Source organism: Diceros bicornis, unplaced genomic scaffold, assembly GCF_020826845.1.
Source record: "Diceros bicornis minor isolate mBicDic1 unplaced genomic scaffold, mDicBic1.mat.cur scaffold_61_ctg1, whole genome shotgun sequence".
Classification (NCBI taxonomy): domain Eukaryota; kingdom Metazoa; phylum Chordata; class Mammalia; order Perissodactyla; family Rhinocerotidae; genus Diceros; species Diceros bicornis.
Window position 1 is genome coordinate 743,459 of NW_026691491.1, and position 16,046 is coordinate 759,504.

General features: G+C 39.4%; 1 long non-coding RNA gene across 1 annotated transcript; it reads right to left on the reverse strand.

The window, feature by feature from the left end:
* Positions 1–4,194: 4,194 nt before the first annotated feature.
* LOC131403263 (uncharacterized) lies at positions 4,195–13,628 on the reverse strand. The gene is made up of 3 exons (XR_009219348.1): positions 13,537–13,628; positions 6,650–6,697; positions 4,195–4,293 (listed from the first exon to the last, which is right to left on the reverse strand). It is a non-coding gene; the product is annotated as an uncharacterized LOC131403263 (long non-coding RNA).
* Positions 13,629–16,046: the final 2,418 nt, after the last annotated feature.

Here is a 16,046-nt window from a genome sequence, read left to right on the forward strand (position 1 = left end):
GTGTGCGTCTGGGATCCGAACCTGGGCCGCCAGTAGCAGAACGTGCACACTTAACCACTAAGGCTCGGGGCCGGCCCTGTCTTTTCGTTTTGTTCATCGTTTCCTTTGCCTTGCAGAAGCCTTTTAGTCTCATGTAGTCCCATTTGTATATTTTTTCTTTTCTTTCCCTTGCGTGAGTAGACATGGTATTGGAAAAGATGCTGCTAAGATCGATGTCAAAGACTGTACTGCGTATATTTTCTTCTAGGAGTTTTATGGTTTCAAGTGTTAGATTCAAGTCTTTATCCATTTCGAGTTAATTTTTGTGTATGGTGGAAGATAATGATCTACTTTCATTCTTTTGCATGTGGCTGTCCAGTTTTCCCAACAGCATTTATTGAAGAGACTTGCCTTTCTCCATTGTATGATCTTGGCTACTTCGTCAGAGGTTAACTGGCCACAGATGTCTAGTTTTCTTTCTGGGCTTTCAGTTCTGCTCCATTGATCTATGAGTCTGCTTTTGTGCCAGTACCATGCCATTTTGATTACTATAGCTATGTAATATATTTTCAAGTTAGGATTGTGATGCCTCCAGCTTTATTCTTTCTTCTCAGGATTGCTTTGGCTGTTCGAGGTCTTTTGTTATTCCATATATATTTTAGGATTCTGTGTTCTATTTCTGTGAAGAATGTCGTTGGAATTCTGATTGGCATTGCATTGAATCAGTAGATTACTTTAGGTAATATGGACTTTTTAACTGTGTTTATTTTTCCAATCCATGTGCATGGAATATCTTCCCATTACTTCAGGTCATCATTGATTTCTTTCACTAATGTCTTATAGTTTTCATTGTATAGGTCTTTAACCTCTTTGGTTAAATTTATCCCTAGAGACTTTTTTCTTTTTGTTGCAATTGTAAATGGGATTGTATTCTTGAGTTCTCTTTCTGTTAGTTCATTATTAGAGTAGAAATGCAACTGATTGTGGTAAGTTGATTTTGTACACTGCAACTTTACTGTAGTAGTTGATTATTTCTAATAGTTTTCTGATGGATTCTTTATGGTTTTTTCTATTTACAGTCATGTCATCTGCAAACAGCAAGAGTTTCATTTCTTTCTTTCCAATTGGGATTCCTTTTATTTCTTTTTCCAGCCTAATTGCTCTGGACAAAACCTCCAGTACTATGTTGAATGGGATATGTCCTCTTGGTGGAAAGTCCCCTTTATCATTATATACTGCCCCTCTTTGTCTCTCATAGTCTTTTTTATCTTGAAGTCTGCTTTGTCTGATATAAGTATGGCAACACCTACTTTCCTTTATTTGCCATTTTCTTGGAGTATTGTCTCCCATCCATTCATTCTGAGCCTGTTTGTTTTTAGAGCTGATATGTGTTTCCTGGCGGCAGCATATCGTTGGGTCTTCTTTTCTAATCCACCCCACCACTCTGTGTCTGTTGATTGGAGAATTCAATCGATTTACATTTAGAGTGATTATTGATACATGAGGGCTTAATCCCACCTAATCTATATTTCCATTGTTCCTCTTCCTTTGTGTTTCTGACTACCATTTCATTTTGGGGGTTTTCTGTGGCAGTTTTCTCTATTTTTACGATCCAAGGCTCTGCTCTGATTTTTTGTTTGCTGGTTACTCTGAGGTTTGTATGAAGATCTCATAGATGAGACAGTCCATCTTCTGATAGCCTCTTATCTCCATTAGCCTAAGCAGGTTCCATCCCTTTCCTCTTCTCCTTCTGAGTTATTGTTGTCACAAGTTATTCATTTTTGTGTTGTGCGTTTGTGACTAAGTTGAAGTGTTTATAGTTACTTTTGATGCCTTCCTTCCCTTCTTCTTTTAAGTTATAATTAAGTATTTGCTACCCTGTTGTGAAACAGAGCTGTAGCTTTCTGATTCTGTCTATTTATCTCTTTGCTCAAAGCTTTGTAGACATTTGCCTTCTTTTTGTTTCAGGTATGAGGGCGTTCTTGATCATTGCTTGTATGGGAGATCTCGTGGCGATGAACTCCCTCAGCCTTTGTTTATCTGGGAAAACTTTTATTTCTCCATTGTATCATAAGGATCATTTCACTGGATAGAGTATTCTTGGCTGAAAGTTTTTTTCTTTCAGTATTTTTAATATATCATTCCATTCTTTCCTTGCCTGTAAAGTTTCTGCCAAGAAATATGCTGAAAGCCTGATAGGGGTTCCTTTGTAGGTTATTTTCTTCTGTCTTGCTTCCCTTCAAATTTTTTCTTTGTCATTGTCTTTTGCCAATTTTACTATTATACGCCTTGGAGAAGGTCTTTAAGCATTGATGTAATTAGGCGTTCTGTTGGCTTCATGTATTTGTAAGTCCGGTTCTTGCCCAGGGTTGGGAAGTTCTCAGCTATTATTTCTTTGAACAAGCTCTCTGCTCCTTTCTCCCTCTTTTCTCCCTCTGGAATACGTATAATTCTTAGGTTGCTTTTATAATTGCGTCATATATTTCTCCAAGAATTCCTTCATTTTCTAAAAATCTGAGTCCTTTCTCCTCGTCCACTGGAAGCATTTCTATATTTCTATCCTCTAAATCACTTATTCTTTCAACCATGATATCAGCTCTATTTTGTAAGGATTCTAGATTCTTTTTTATCTCATTAATTATGTTCTTTATATCCAGAATTTCTGCTTGTTTTTTTTTTAATAGTTTCAGTCTCTTTGATGAAGTATTCCTTTTCCTCATTAATTTTATTCCTGAGTTCATCGAACTGTCTGAACATTCTTGTAACTTGGTGAGTTTCTTTATGACAGTTATTTTGAATTCTCTGTCATTTAGATTGTAAATTTCTGTGACTTCAAGGTTGGTTTCTGGAGATTTGTCATTTCCTTCTGCTCTGAATTGTTACTGCAGTTTCTTATGGTATTTGATGAACTTATCTTTTGCCTGCGTATTTGTGGTAGTATCAGGTCGCAGACTGGTGAGGGTGGGCCTCTTTACATAGTCTATGGAATTGAATGCTAATCTCTTCCACAAACAGCCGTGTGAACACATCCAGAAATAATGCTTAACTAGCTTTCTGGGCATCCCTTAGCTCTGTCAAGTTGACACCTGAAATTAACCAAAAAGGGTCAAGTTACAGAAGTGAGATGGGGGGATCTTTCACTGGGTCAGGAAGGAAAAGGACTGAGGTGGTTTTGGAAGGATCTGGAATTTTCTGGACTTTCTCGAAGAGCTTTGATAGAGCAGTCTTAGCAGTCATGGGGAAGGAAGCCTATTTCAGAGGGTCAAAGAGTGACTGAGAAACAGAAGGGCAGAGAGGGAGTGGAGGTGGACGGCTGTGCCTTGTGCCTCCTGACAGTGGCCTCTGGATTTAACACAGTGATGGCTCCGTCCCAGAGCCCACAGCTTTGGTGTGGGGCTGACTCCTCACTAGGACTAGGGTGTTCTAATTCCTCAGTGTGAGCTAATCTGCATATTCCAAATCCCCAATGTCCTAGCAATGGGGTGTCAAATGGCCCTCTCTGGTCCAGCAGGATCCAGGCACAGGACCCTTTATGGAACAGGAGGAGGAGCTGGGTATACACGGGGTTCTTACTTGCCAGACCTGGAGTTCTGGGGAGTGGAGCTGAGCGAGGTCACAGTGTAGGAGCCGCTGACAGGGTTTGAGGCCACCTGGGAGGAGAGCAGAGTAGGGGTGGGCATCAGGGACGGTCAGGACAAGACCTGCCCCCTCATTTGTATGCTGCATCTCTGTGCCTGGACACAATCTACTCCTCAAGTCTCGTTACCAAGAGCTGATTTCTTCCCTCATTGACTCTTTTCTTCCTTCTTCTTATATTGTTAAATTATTTTAAGTTAAATTTAGCTGGGTTTTCTCTCCCATACATTTAAAATTATTCCTTACTGATTCTTAGATGGAGACTGTGATTTCAGTGAGTTACAATGAAAAATGAAGGAGTTCAGGGGTGATAACTGTGGACCTGAGAAATTTAAATGATGGCATCGGGCATGGTCCATGATCTTCAGGATAGCCATATGATAAGCCACATGATAATCAGAATTTTTAAGACAAGGTACTGTTAGGTTTTATGGTTTGAGTGAGAACAAAGGGAGAGGCCTACAATTGACACACAGTTTACACACAGCAGAGAACCCTCCCTCACCTCTTCCAGCTCCTGGTGGTTCCTGCTTCCCTGTCTTGTGGCAGCAGATCTCCAATCTCTGCCTATGTCTTTCACATGATCTTTTTCCCTCCATGTCTCTGTGTCCTCATCTCTTCTTATAAGGATGCCAGTCACTGAATTGAGGGCCCACTCGTTTAATCTTCTCAGCAATCCTGGAGGTAGATACTGTTGTTATCCTCATTTTATAGGGAGCCTCAGAGGGGTAAGTTAACTTGTCTAAGACTGTACAGCTAGGCAGAGGCAAAAATCAAACCCTGACCATTTGGCCCCAGCAGCCATACTGTTAGCCATCTTGCTGCACTGCCTTATAAGTGAGCATGGGTGAAAGGCTCTTCAAAAGTTGGGAGGAATTCCTGATCAGATAAAAACATCCTAGCTACATCATGTGAAATATTTCAATTATTTATTTAGATTCTGCATTTTTATCTAACTCTGGGAGCTAGTGAAATGGTCTCCCTTAGTGCTGTAATATTCCAGCTGAATCAGGTGAGCCGTGAAAAGCAGAGTGCCCATCTCTAAACTGCTCACATTTCCAATAAAAGGAGCATCCATTTGAGTTGGCTTTTTTGGAGAGAAGAAATACCTTCAAGCTCCACTGAAGAAAACTTCAAGCAAGAAGACAGATGTGTGCCTAGTGTGCAGTGGCTTTGCAGTGGCTTTGGCTGTGGATTTGAGCCATGTCAGGAGAGGTGGTAGAGCTGTGAGCGGAAGAAGCCCCACAGCAGGAGACGCACCAGACGAAGACACCCCAGCGTTACACAGTGGGAAGAGTTCCATCCTGAGAGGACAGCCTGCAGCTCCCAGGATCTGAGTAGTATTCATAAGACCAAGGCAGCCACTGTAGAGCCCAGGCTTATCTCCAAGGGGTGAAGTGACCCGTGTTCTGGAGGGGACACCTGGTTAAAATAAACATCCTGGCAAGGGGAAAGGAGTCATAAGACTATCCTGAAGTGCCCATATTTAAAGAGGAAATGACTTAGGTTGGAATTGCCGGGAAGCAGATCCTGAGACAAGGATTTGAGTATAAGTAGTTTATGTAGGAGGTGGTCCCAAAAATCCCAAATAGAGGAGAGAGGAAAGTGACAGGGCCGATAAAGAGTGTGACTGAGTAGGTTACCTCTGTGAGCAGCTGGAGCTCAGTCCCCTTACGGAACCTTGGAAGACTGTAGAACATGCCTCAGAGTTATTGCACACGGGGGTGGGAAAGGGAGGCGTTTACCCTTCCCCTCCCGTCTGTCACTGACTGAGTGTTGTGCCTGGCTCCACTTCTGGCAGCTGCACAGCAGCGAGGGAAGTGCTCCGGCCAGGAGGCATGGGTGCTTGTAGGAGGACACTGTGGGCATGTACTGGGGTGGTGAGGGCCCCAGGGATATGGGCCTGGCCTTGTCATACTTGCTACAGGAAAGAACAGTAGGGGAAGGGGGTGAAGGAGTTGGGTTCTTACTTAAAGTTGTCTGTATAAGCCTCAGTTTCTTATCCTTGCTGGCCCACAGTGCTTCCTTCACCAACAGTCCCCTTGAATCACTGCTCAGTTATACACAGTGCACAAGAATCTCCCTAATGTGCGGCTCTGAGCGGTTGCCCAGGTTTCTAATACCAAGCCATTGTGCCTTCATGGGGATGGTGACCCCTCAGCTCTGCCATCCTCAAAGATGTGACTTCATTTGACCCAGAGCGATGACAAGTCGAAAGGTAGTCTCTCTGTGTTCAGCTGGACCTCTTTTATCTTAATAGCTTTTAATTCATGTGTGTTTCTATTCAGAAAACAATTAGAAATTAAACTGAATACACAAACAGTTTTTCAAGTCCTGGCCCTAAAACTAGATCTGCAGGCCTGTTTTCAGGAGAGGGTAGTAACTGCTCTTCTCTCCAGGCTCGCTAGACCATGAGCTCCCGTGGGGCAGGGCCCAGGGCCCCTTCCCCTGCTACACCTGGTGAGTGAGAATGGCCCGCTGACTTCAAAGAGGGAGAGGAGACAGCTATTCTCTTTGAGCCAGGTGTGCACGCCTCCCATTTCACATGGAGTTAGAGGGCAAATGAAGTTTGAACTCTCCACATCCTGCTTCCTTTTAGGGGTGCCTTCCAGGTGGGTAGTGGGGAATGTGGCTCAGATTTACAGCTAACACTTACATTGGTCTTACTGTGTTTCAGGTACTAAGGTCTTTATATGTGTGTGTATATAAATATTTATAAATATACACACAAACATAAACATATACACACTCTCATTGCAACAACCTTACAAAGTAAGAACTATTTTTGTACCCATTTTACAGATTAAGAAACAGAGGCCAAAGAAGTTAGGTAACTTGTTCCCAGGTCACACAACTGGTCGGTAGAAGAGCAAATCTCAGCAGACTGGTTCAGAGCCTTAATTAATAAATATATCTACTCACTTTTCAGTTACTGGAAGAAAGATTTCACTTAGGAAAATGATGAGAGGGAGACTTTCTTTAAGGGATTTAGCTTCTCTCGTAGTCAAGAAAGAAAATAACAATAAAGTCTTACCTTTTGTGGAAATGTTTGGCTACCCAACTATCGTTCCTTTCGCCTTCTCTGTGGTGAAATTATGGGACAAGTGTGTTAGGTGTCAAGGCTCTTACAAGTGAGAAAGCTGTGTTCATACATATAGGTGCACATCTTACAGTGGAGTGATGGGGAAGAGAGAAAAAGTGAACGAGAATGGGAAAAGGAAACATAAGTCGATTTTGCATGAGGCAGATAAATTTTGTGAGTAACAGTTTCTTTTCTCCTTTTGATAGTACAAGGGATTACAGAGGCCTCCACAGGAGAACAAATATTGATTTCTTGTTCTTTAGAAGACTTTCCAAACTTTGTGTACTTATATTCTATGAAATACTGTATTAGTAGAAAAGGACAGCCTGCTTCATATAGTCTGAAAAAAAATGTTAGTGCCTAGAACTTTTTTTGGAAAGGAATCTAGCAATAACCATCACAGTTAATAGCCATATATACTTTATCCCAGCCATCCAACTTTTGGTAATCTATGCTCTAGGAATAGAAGCTCTAGTTAATTTAATAATGTTAATATAGTGAAAAAAAATTAAATATATGAGGAAGGAATGGACAGGTGGTTAATCCATTTTAGGAAAAAGGAGCCTGCCTGTGGATGAGATTGCTTTTTTAATTGTGGTAGAGTATGAGTTGCTTTTATCTTTACTCAGGTCTCTCAGAATTAGAAAATGGAGTTGGTGTTCTGTCTCTCTGTGGTAATTCTTTAGTGAACAGGGAACTCTAAGAGACATAGTTATATCCTGAGTCACCCTATTTGGGAATTTCCAAGCAGATACAGGGCATATTAAATTGTATTATAAAAGAATGAGCTGTTGCCTTGATATTCTCAGACACTTGTTAAGCTTCTGTTCTTTACTTGAAACCAAGACTTAACTTGTATTGTTTTGATGAAGGCAGTTGCTTTGGCTTAGAGTTATTGGGGAAAATGTTGAACAAAAAATGTTCCATCATTTTTGGAAAATCACCTACTGGTACAATTTAGGAATGCTGAATTTCTCCTGAAGCTTCTGTCTGCTTTTCTACTCTTCCCATTTACCCTACAGGGACTTGATTTTATTTATCAGGTACAAGTTCCACTTAGAGTCTATTTTAGTAGATCTGGTTTTGTACTGGTTGTATTTACTAAGAAATTAGACATAGACTTCAGATTCATTATTAGGGATTTTTATTTATTTTTTCAAAAAAGCTATGGTTCAGTAACACAATTTGAGTTTAAATGATTCAGTTTTGAGAATTGTAGCATAAGAAATGGGCACTGGAGTGCTTGTGTCTGGGTTTGAATCCTGTGACAGAGAGCAAATTGTTCAACCTTGCTAAATCTTGTAAGAGTGGGGATAATAATAATGGTTGTTTTGAAGATTAAAAAAGGTAATAGATATCTGCTTGACATCTGGTAAGTGCTTGACAAATGTTCACTGATCTTGTCACCACCACTCTTACCACTGTCACCATCATCACCATCTTTATTCTCCACTAGGTTAGCCATACTTTGGTCCTGGCTTCTTGCCGCTGATCTAGGATAGTGGAGAGGCCAGCTATGGGGGTAGAGAGGCTAGCTATGAATTAAAGAAATGGGAAGTAAAGCCCCCTGGTGGTAACAACTCATAATATATTGATTTTATAGTGATTTATCCTACAAAATAACTTAGAATACATCCTTTGAAGCCTAAATTTAATGGATCCATTTTAAAATTTAGATAGTTCCAATGACTATTGGATTTAATGGCCAGAGACATCTCTTTGTGGCCTCAGTTGAGAAAATTTGGTTGTGTCTATAATCTGTCACAGTGGCAAAAAGGAAAGAACAGTTACAAATCACATTGGTGTGGTGTCTTAGTTGGCTCAGGCTGCCATAACAAAATACTACAAACTGGGTGGCTTAAACAACAGAAATGTATTTTCTCCCTCTTCTGGAGGCTGGAAGTCCAAGAGCACGGTGCCAGCAGGGTTGGTTTCTGGTGAGGCCTCTCTCCTTGTGTTGCATGTGGCCACCCTCCTCTGTGTCCTCATATGGCCTCTCCTCTGTGCCTGTGCGTGGAGAGAGAGCGATCTCTGCTGTCTCTTCCTCTTCTAAGGACACCAGTCCTATCAGATTAGGGCTCTACCCTTATGACCTCATTTAACCTTAATGACCTCCCTAAAGGCCCTGTCACATTGGGGATTGGAGCTTCAACATAAGAATTTGGGGCCAGCACAATTCAGTTTATAACACACGGTAAAGTAAAATAATTCCTTCAGGATTGTTATATGTGTTTTTATTAAGGGATATTTTTGAAATCTTCTTAATGTAATTTAAGGACTTGTTTATGTGGAAACTAAAAAGTGATAATTATACTGTGTGAAAAGCTGAAAATTTAGTCTGACAGCTCTGTTTCCATTCTACATTCACCTTGATGCTTCCCAATTCCCTTGTCTGGGGAAAAAATATATTAAGAAAAAATTAAAATTTCCTCAGCATATTGTAAAACGAAGTATAACAAATATTTTTTCAAAGTACAGTAGTGGTCAAGATCCTCTTGCTTTGAAAATTCCGGTTAGTAATTATTAACCGAGACATCATTACAATAATTCTAAACTTGCTGATATCTCCTTATATATGTCCCCTCTTTTCCTCCAGCAAAGAGGAATGCCTGATTGAAGAAGTTACCTTCTGTTCCTTAATAAGTATTTTCAGTTGTGTTTGTTTGCTTTGCTATCACTTTGCCCAACTCTCAATATTTTTTAAGAAATTGCAGATGGGTAACTGTGACAGGAAAAGGAAGAACTGAACTAAAATCTTTGATTATAGATTTACCTCAAGCACTCAACTACAGAAAGTAATAGGAAGGCGTAAAAAAGTTGATCATTATGTCAGATCCTTAAATTCTGATACACGATCCTTCTTTCGGCAATAACATCTGTCTCTCAAAAACCTGTCAATTCCTAATATTATTCTAGTGTCAACAATAATGTGAAACGCGACATTCTCTCTTCAGCTTCCCTGGTTCAGAAACTGCTTTGAGAAGACGCATAATTATGTTCAGAATTTTAAGATTCAAGACCACCCTATTTCCTGTTGCTAAGCAAACCAACTGACAGACTATTTTAAAAAAGAAAAGAGACGCCTGTCTTTGTGCCTGTTCTCGGCAAGTGGGAAATCTGCCAACCTGCAAAAGCCCAGCTTGTATTTCGCTAGAGCCAATATTTTACTTTGCAAATGTTGAGCCCGTTCAAATGTAGCATTACCTTATGGTGAGCAGGAGTTAATTTTTGCAGATTTCTTGTACATTTTTTGTTATAAAAGTTTAAAGTATTGCTGGTGGGCATGTAAAATGGTACAGCCACTTTGGAAAACAGTTTGGCAGTTTCTCAGAATGTTCAATATAGTTCCCATATGACCCAGCAACTCCACACCTAGGTATATACTCAAGAGAGGTAAAAACATGCACACAAAATCTTATGTGCAAATTTCAAAGCAGCAGTATTCATAACAGCCAAAAAGTGGAAACAACTCAAATGTCCATCATCTGATAAATGGAGAAACAAAATGTGGTATATCCATGCAATGGAATATTATTTGGCCGTTAAACGGAAGTACTTATAACTGCTACAGCATGGATAAACCTTGAAAACGTTATGCTGAGTGAAAAAAGCCAGTCAGGGGCTGGCCCAGTGGTGTAGCGCTTAAGTACACGCGCTCTGCTTTGGCGCCGCCGGGTTCGCAGGTTTGGATCCCAGGCACAGACCTATGCACTGCTCATCAAGCCATGCTATGGTGGCATCCCATATACAAAACAGACGAAGATGGGGACAGATGTTAACTCAGGGCTAATCTTCCTCAGCAAAAAGAGGAAGATTGGCAACAGATGTTAGCTCAGGGCCGATCTTCCTCACCAAAAAAACGAAAAAGAAAAAAGCCACTCAAAAAAGACCACCTATTACACCTATTGTATAATTTTATTGATATGAAATGTCCAGAAGAGGCAAATCTTTAGAGACAGAAGGTAAGTGGTTGCTAGGGCTGGAGGTTGGGGAGGATGGGGAGTGATTGCTAAAGGGTATGGAGTTTCTTTCTGGAATGATGAAAATGTTCTAAAATTGATTGTGGTGATAGTGGCACAGCTTTGTGAATAAACTAAAAAACTGCTAAACTATATAGTTTAAAAAGATGAATTGTATGATCTGTGAATTATGTCTCAATAAAACTGTTTTTAACAGTTTCAATTAAGTTAAATTTGTTAAATTTGGGGAAAAAAAGCCAAGAAGACAATGTTCATTTTCCTGGCATAATCCTTTACAAACAGATTTTGGGTAATTTCTTTTTCCTGTGTTTAGATTGATCTTTACATAGGTATAAGCATACTGAATATATAATTTTTTTTTCATTTACCATATTTCAGCATTTCCCTTGATGTGACATAGTCTTCATTTGCCTCATTTTTATGACTTCCTAATCTTGCCTATTTTGTTGTCATATAGGTCGCTTCCAACTTTTCATGATTATAAATAATGCTGCAAATGAACTTGTTTGTCCACGTAGCTTTTTTTTCTGTTAGGTTTATTTCCTTACAATGTTTCCATGTAGAATTATAGAATCAAAGGCAACAAGGATATTTAGGACCCTTAATGTCTGACTCTTTTCCAAGAGGATTCTGCCTGTTTATTCTGCTACCAAGAATGCAAGAGCTTCTATTTTACCTATCATTCATCAGTACTGGGGGTTATAATTTTTTAAGTGAACTTTTCATTCTAGAATAATTTTAGGTTTGCAGAAAAGCTGCAAAGATAATATCAAGATTTCCCTTGAATTCCTTACTCAGTGTCCGCCATTGTTAACCTCTTACATTATAGTGCCACACTTGTCAAATCTAAGAAACCAACATAGGTACATCACTATTGACTAAACTCCAGACTTTATTCAGATTTCACCAGTTTTTCTATTAATGCCTCTTTGCTGTTCCAGGACCCAGTCCAGGATTGAGTGTTATAATTTTAATTTAAAAAAATTTAATGTAATGGGTATAAAATGATATTACATTGTTGTCAGTCTTGTTTTTTGTTTTTTTTAAGCCAAGTTTTTAAGGGAATATTTCTAACTATTTTGTTTGATAGGAGAAAGATTGGAAGTTAATTTCCCTCCCAATAAACTTAGTTTATCGGGGCTGGCCTGGTGACACAAGCGGTTAAGTGCGCGCGCTCCGCTGCAGTACCCAGGGTTCGCTGGTTCGGACCCCGGGCGCGCACCGACGCACCGCTTGTCAAGCCATGCTGTGGCGGCGTCCCATATAAAGTGGAGGAGGATGGGCATGGACGTTAGCCCAGGGCCAGTCTTCCTCAGCAAAAAGAGGAGGATTGGCAGATGTTAACTCAGGGCCCATCTTCCTCACAAAAGAAAAAAAAAAACTTACTTTATGAAAGTGTTATTCCTGTCACTTGAAAACTAGAAACACACTTCTGCGGTCTTCCTGCCAAAAATGCATAACCAGAATGTAACCATGAGGAAACATCAGTCAAACACATATTGAGAGACAGTCTACAAAGTAGCCAGCCTATATTCTTAAAAAGATGTCAAGGTCAAGAATGACAAAGACAGACTGAGGAGCTGTTCCAGATTAAAAGAAATTTAAGAGACATGACCCTAGATTGGATCCTGAACCTGGAAAAAAGTTGGCTACAAAGGAGATTGTTGGGCCAATTGACAAAATCTGAATGTGGACTGTGGAATGAAAAATAAGATTGTATCAATGTAAAATTTCCTGATTTTAATCATTGAACTCTGCTCATGAAAGAGAATGTCCCTGTGGACATTTGGAAATACATACTGAACTGTTTAGGGGGAGAGAGGGAAGATGTCTGTAACTTACCTTCAAATGGTTCAGGAAAAAATAGTATGCATATATATAAACATACTCACATGCATGTATGTAGAGGGAGAGAGAATGATAAAATAAATGGGGCAAAACATAAACAATTGTTAAATCCAGCTAAAGAGTATTAGGGAAGTTTCTTGTATGATTCTTGCAACTTTTCTGTAAGTTTGAAGTTATATCAAAATAAAAAGTTACCCCTCTCCCCCTCCAAAAAAGTAGAACTTTTTTCCCTATTGAGTCTCCTAAATAATTTTCTATTTATTCCTATTGGGTCTCAGCAGATCCTCAAATACAAGTTGCCTCCTTTGATCCTTATGGGGGAATAATGCACCAGACTGATTTTTATGCATAATTAAGGGTAATCTTTTTATAACTCCTGATTTATTACATGCCACTAAAATATAATGTTCTCATTAATTAGTGTATTACTAGAGTTTGTTGAGGACCCAGAGTTCCATATTCTAAAAAGTCTGGAATTCTTGGCAAAATGGCACTTAATAACTACTTGCTATCACAGAGAATTGTAACTTCTCCTGTTTTTAGGAAGTACCCACTGTTAACAGTGCTTTTTTGAATTGGTCATTGTTTTCAGTTCCTGTGGTTACGGAAGCGTTTACTGTAAGTTAAATCATGGTTTTGTGCTACTTTTGTTGATCGCACAGGTTACCATTTAGACTCTTGTTGTTTCTCTCCGCTTCTTGGCTCTCTGCATTCTTTGTCCAGTGGAAATGGGCCTGGAGTCTTCTGCCTCTCTTAGTGGGTCAGAGGAGTTTGAGAACTACTGGTTGCAAGGAGTAACTCAAGGCACTTCCTTTGGCCCTCCCAGGTGGCTTTCTCATCTCTGAGACAGGCCTACACCTTTGCTTTATGTCTTGGCCTTTAACAGACCAACAAAGAGGGAGGGACTGCTGTGTACTCCCTGAGCTGGGTTAGTAATTTCTCTGGTATTGGTTCATCAACACTCCCTAAATGAGTCTTGAAAGTGAAATATCCAGGGCCTTCCAAACTCACAAGTCTGGTCACTGATTTGCCTCAGGTCTTCACTAAATGACCGCTATTGTGTACCTACTCTGAGTCCTCACGTGCAGCCAGCTGAAGCTCAAGCACAGTAGCACATCACTTGGAGCCATCTTTATAAATAACTTATTTTGAGAACAGGAAAAATGAAAGTAGTTGTTACATTAGGGTACTGGTAATAGGTGATTTTTGCCTGTTTTAAAATTTGTCTTTGTTATTATATCAGCTTTTCAATTACAAAAGGAATAGAAGACACATTGTATCACAAATACTGTTCATATTGATAAATCAGAATGTTGATTAATATAATTTTGCTAATTAAACCATATGGTATAATGGAAAACTCTTAGGAATGACGTAATGGCCTCTTTGGATGGTGAAATTGCAATATCCTCTAAGGCAATCTTGACCCAACAATTTTATTTCTAGGAAGCTGTCCCACTAGTATTGTCACGTTTGCAGATAGACATACACTCAAGGATATTGTTGCAGCATGGTTTGCAGTGGTAGATGGTGGGAAACAAACCAAGGTCCATCAAAATGAGACTGGTTAAATAAATTATGGTGCATCTATAGAACAGGATAATATGCAGCTGTTAAAATTGCAATATAGTCTCTTTGCCAGTCCAACAAGTAAGAAACTTAGAAGTCACCACTCCATCCTAACAAGTAAAAACACAAACAAACCAAAAAATCAGCAACTCTTCTTCAGTCTGTCAGAGAAGTGAGATCATAGGGCAGTCCACTACTCCTAAAATTGGAGGGACCGCCAGGTGCATAGAGAAAACACAACTTACCAGAACAGAGCTGAAACCTCTACAATAACCAGTGCTGAGAGAGAGAAACCTCAACTGTAACTGACAAATTGCTGGAGGCTCAGTGTAAATAGGTTCAAGAGATTAAAAACTCCAGGGGGACTAGTCATAGGGAGACTCCCCTCTTTTGTGAGTTTACAGGTCCTCACAGTGAACATCGGAGAAAAATTCCCTCATAATTCAGGTAGAGGAATGGGGAAAAGGAACCATTTTTGAAATGCACTAGAGCATTCTGTTCTTAGCAGTATCTGCCCTCAGGAGAAGCTATTTAACCAGAGCCTAACTGATCTAGGGGAAGGGAAATACCCAACTCCAGAAGGCCCTAGGCTTCTATGTGGAGAAAAGGAAATAACCAATTCCAGCCCCTTCTACCCTTGAACCTAAAATTGCTCTAAAAAGATGATGTCTTAAAAATCAATTGACTTAGATGCATGGATTTATTTCTGGACTCTCAGTTCTGTTTCATTCATCTGTATGTCTGTCCTTATACCAGTACAGACTAGAATTACTCTAGTTTTGTAGTAAGTTTTGAAATTGGGAAGTGTGAGTCCTCCAACTTTGCACTTCTGTGGAAGATTTTTTTGGCTATTCTAGGTCCCTTGTATTTCCATATGAATTTTAGTATCAGCTTGTCAATTTCTGAAAAAATGCCAGCTGGGATTTTGATAGAGATTGCTTTGAATCTGTAGATCAGTTTAGGAGTATTGTTGTCTTATCAATATTAAGTCTTACATTGCTTGTACACAGAATGTGTTTCCATTTGTTTAGGTCTCCTTTAATTTTTTTCTTCAATGTTTTATAGTTTTCAGTGTATTTGTCTTGCACTTCTTTGTTAAATTTATTCTGTTGTATTTTATTCTTTTTGATGCTATTGTAAATGGAATTGTTTTCTGATGTCAATTTCAGATTGTTTATTGCTAATGTATAGAAGTACATTATTTCTATTTATATATTGATCTTGTATCCTACAACCTTGCAGAACTTGTTTATTAGCTCTGTTTGTTCCTTGTGGAGTCCTTTATATAAGATCACGTTATCTTCAAATAGAGATAGATTTACAGTGATGCATCACTTAACGATGGGGATATGTTTTGAGGAATGCATTGTTAGGCAATTTCACTGTTGTGCAAACATCATAGAGTGTACTTACACAAATCTGGATGGTATAGCCTACTACACACCTAGGCTATATGGTACTAGTCTTTTGGAACTACCGTCATATGTGCAGTGCGTCATTGACTGAAACATCATTATTCAGCACGTGACTACTTTTTCTTTTGCAGTTTAGATGCCTTTCGTTTCTTTTTCTTGTCATACTTCCTGGCTAGAATCTGCAGTACAGTGTTAAATAGAAGTGATGAGAGCAGACATTCTTGTGTTAATCTGAATCATAGGGAGAGAGCTTTCAATCTTTCACCGTTGACTATGATGTTAGCTGTGGGTTTTTCTTAGATGCATTTTATCAAGTTGAGGGAGTTCCCTTCTATTCCTAGTTTGTTGAGTGTTTTTTTCTTATCATGAACACGTTGGATTTTGTCAAATGCTTTTTCTGTGTCTATGGAGATAATTATTCAGAGGGATTGTCTTTTATTCTATTAATATGGTATGTTACATTACTTGATTGTCATATGTTGAACCGACTTTGCATTGCTGGGATAAATCCTCCTTGATCATGGTGTATAATCCCTT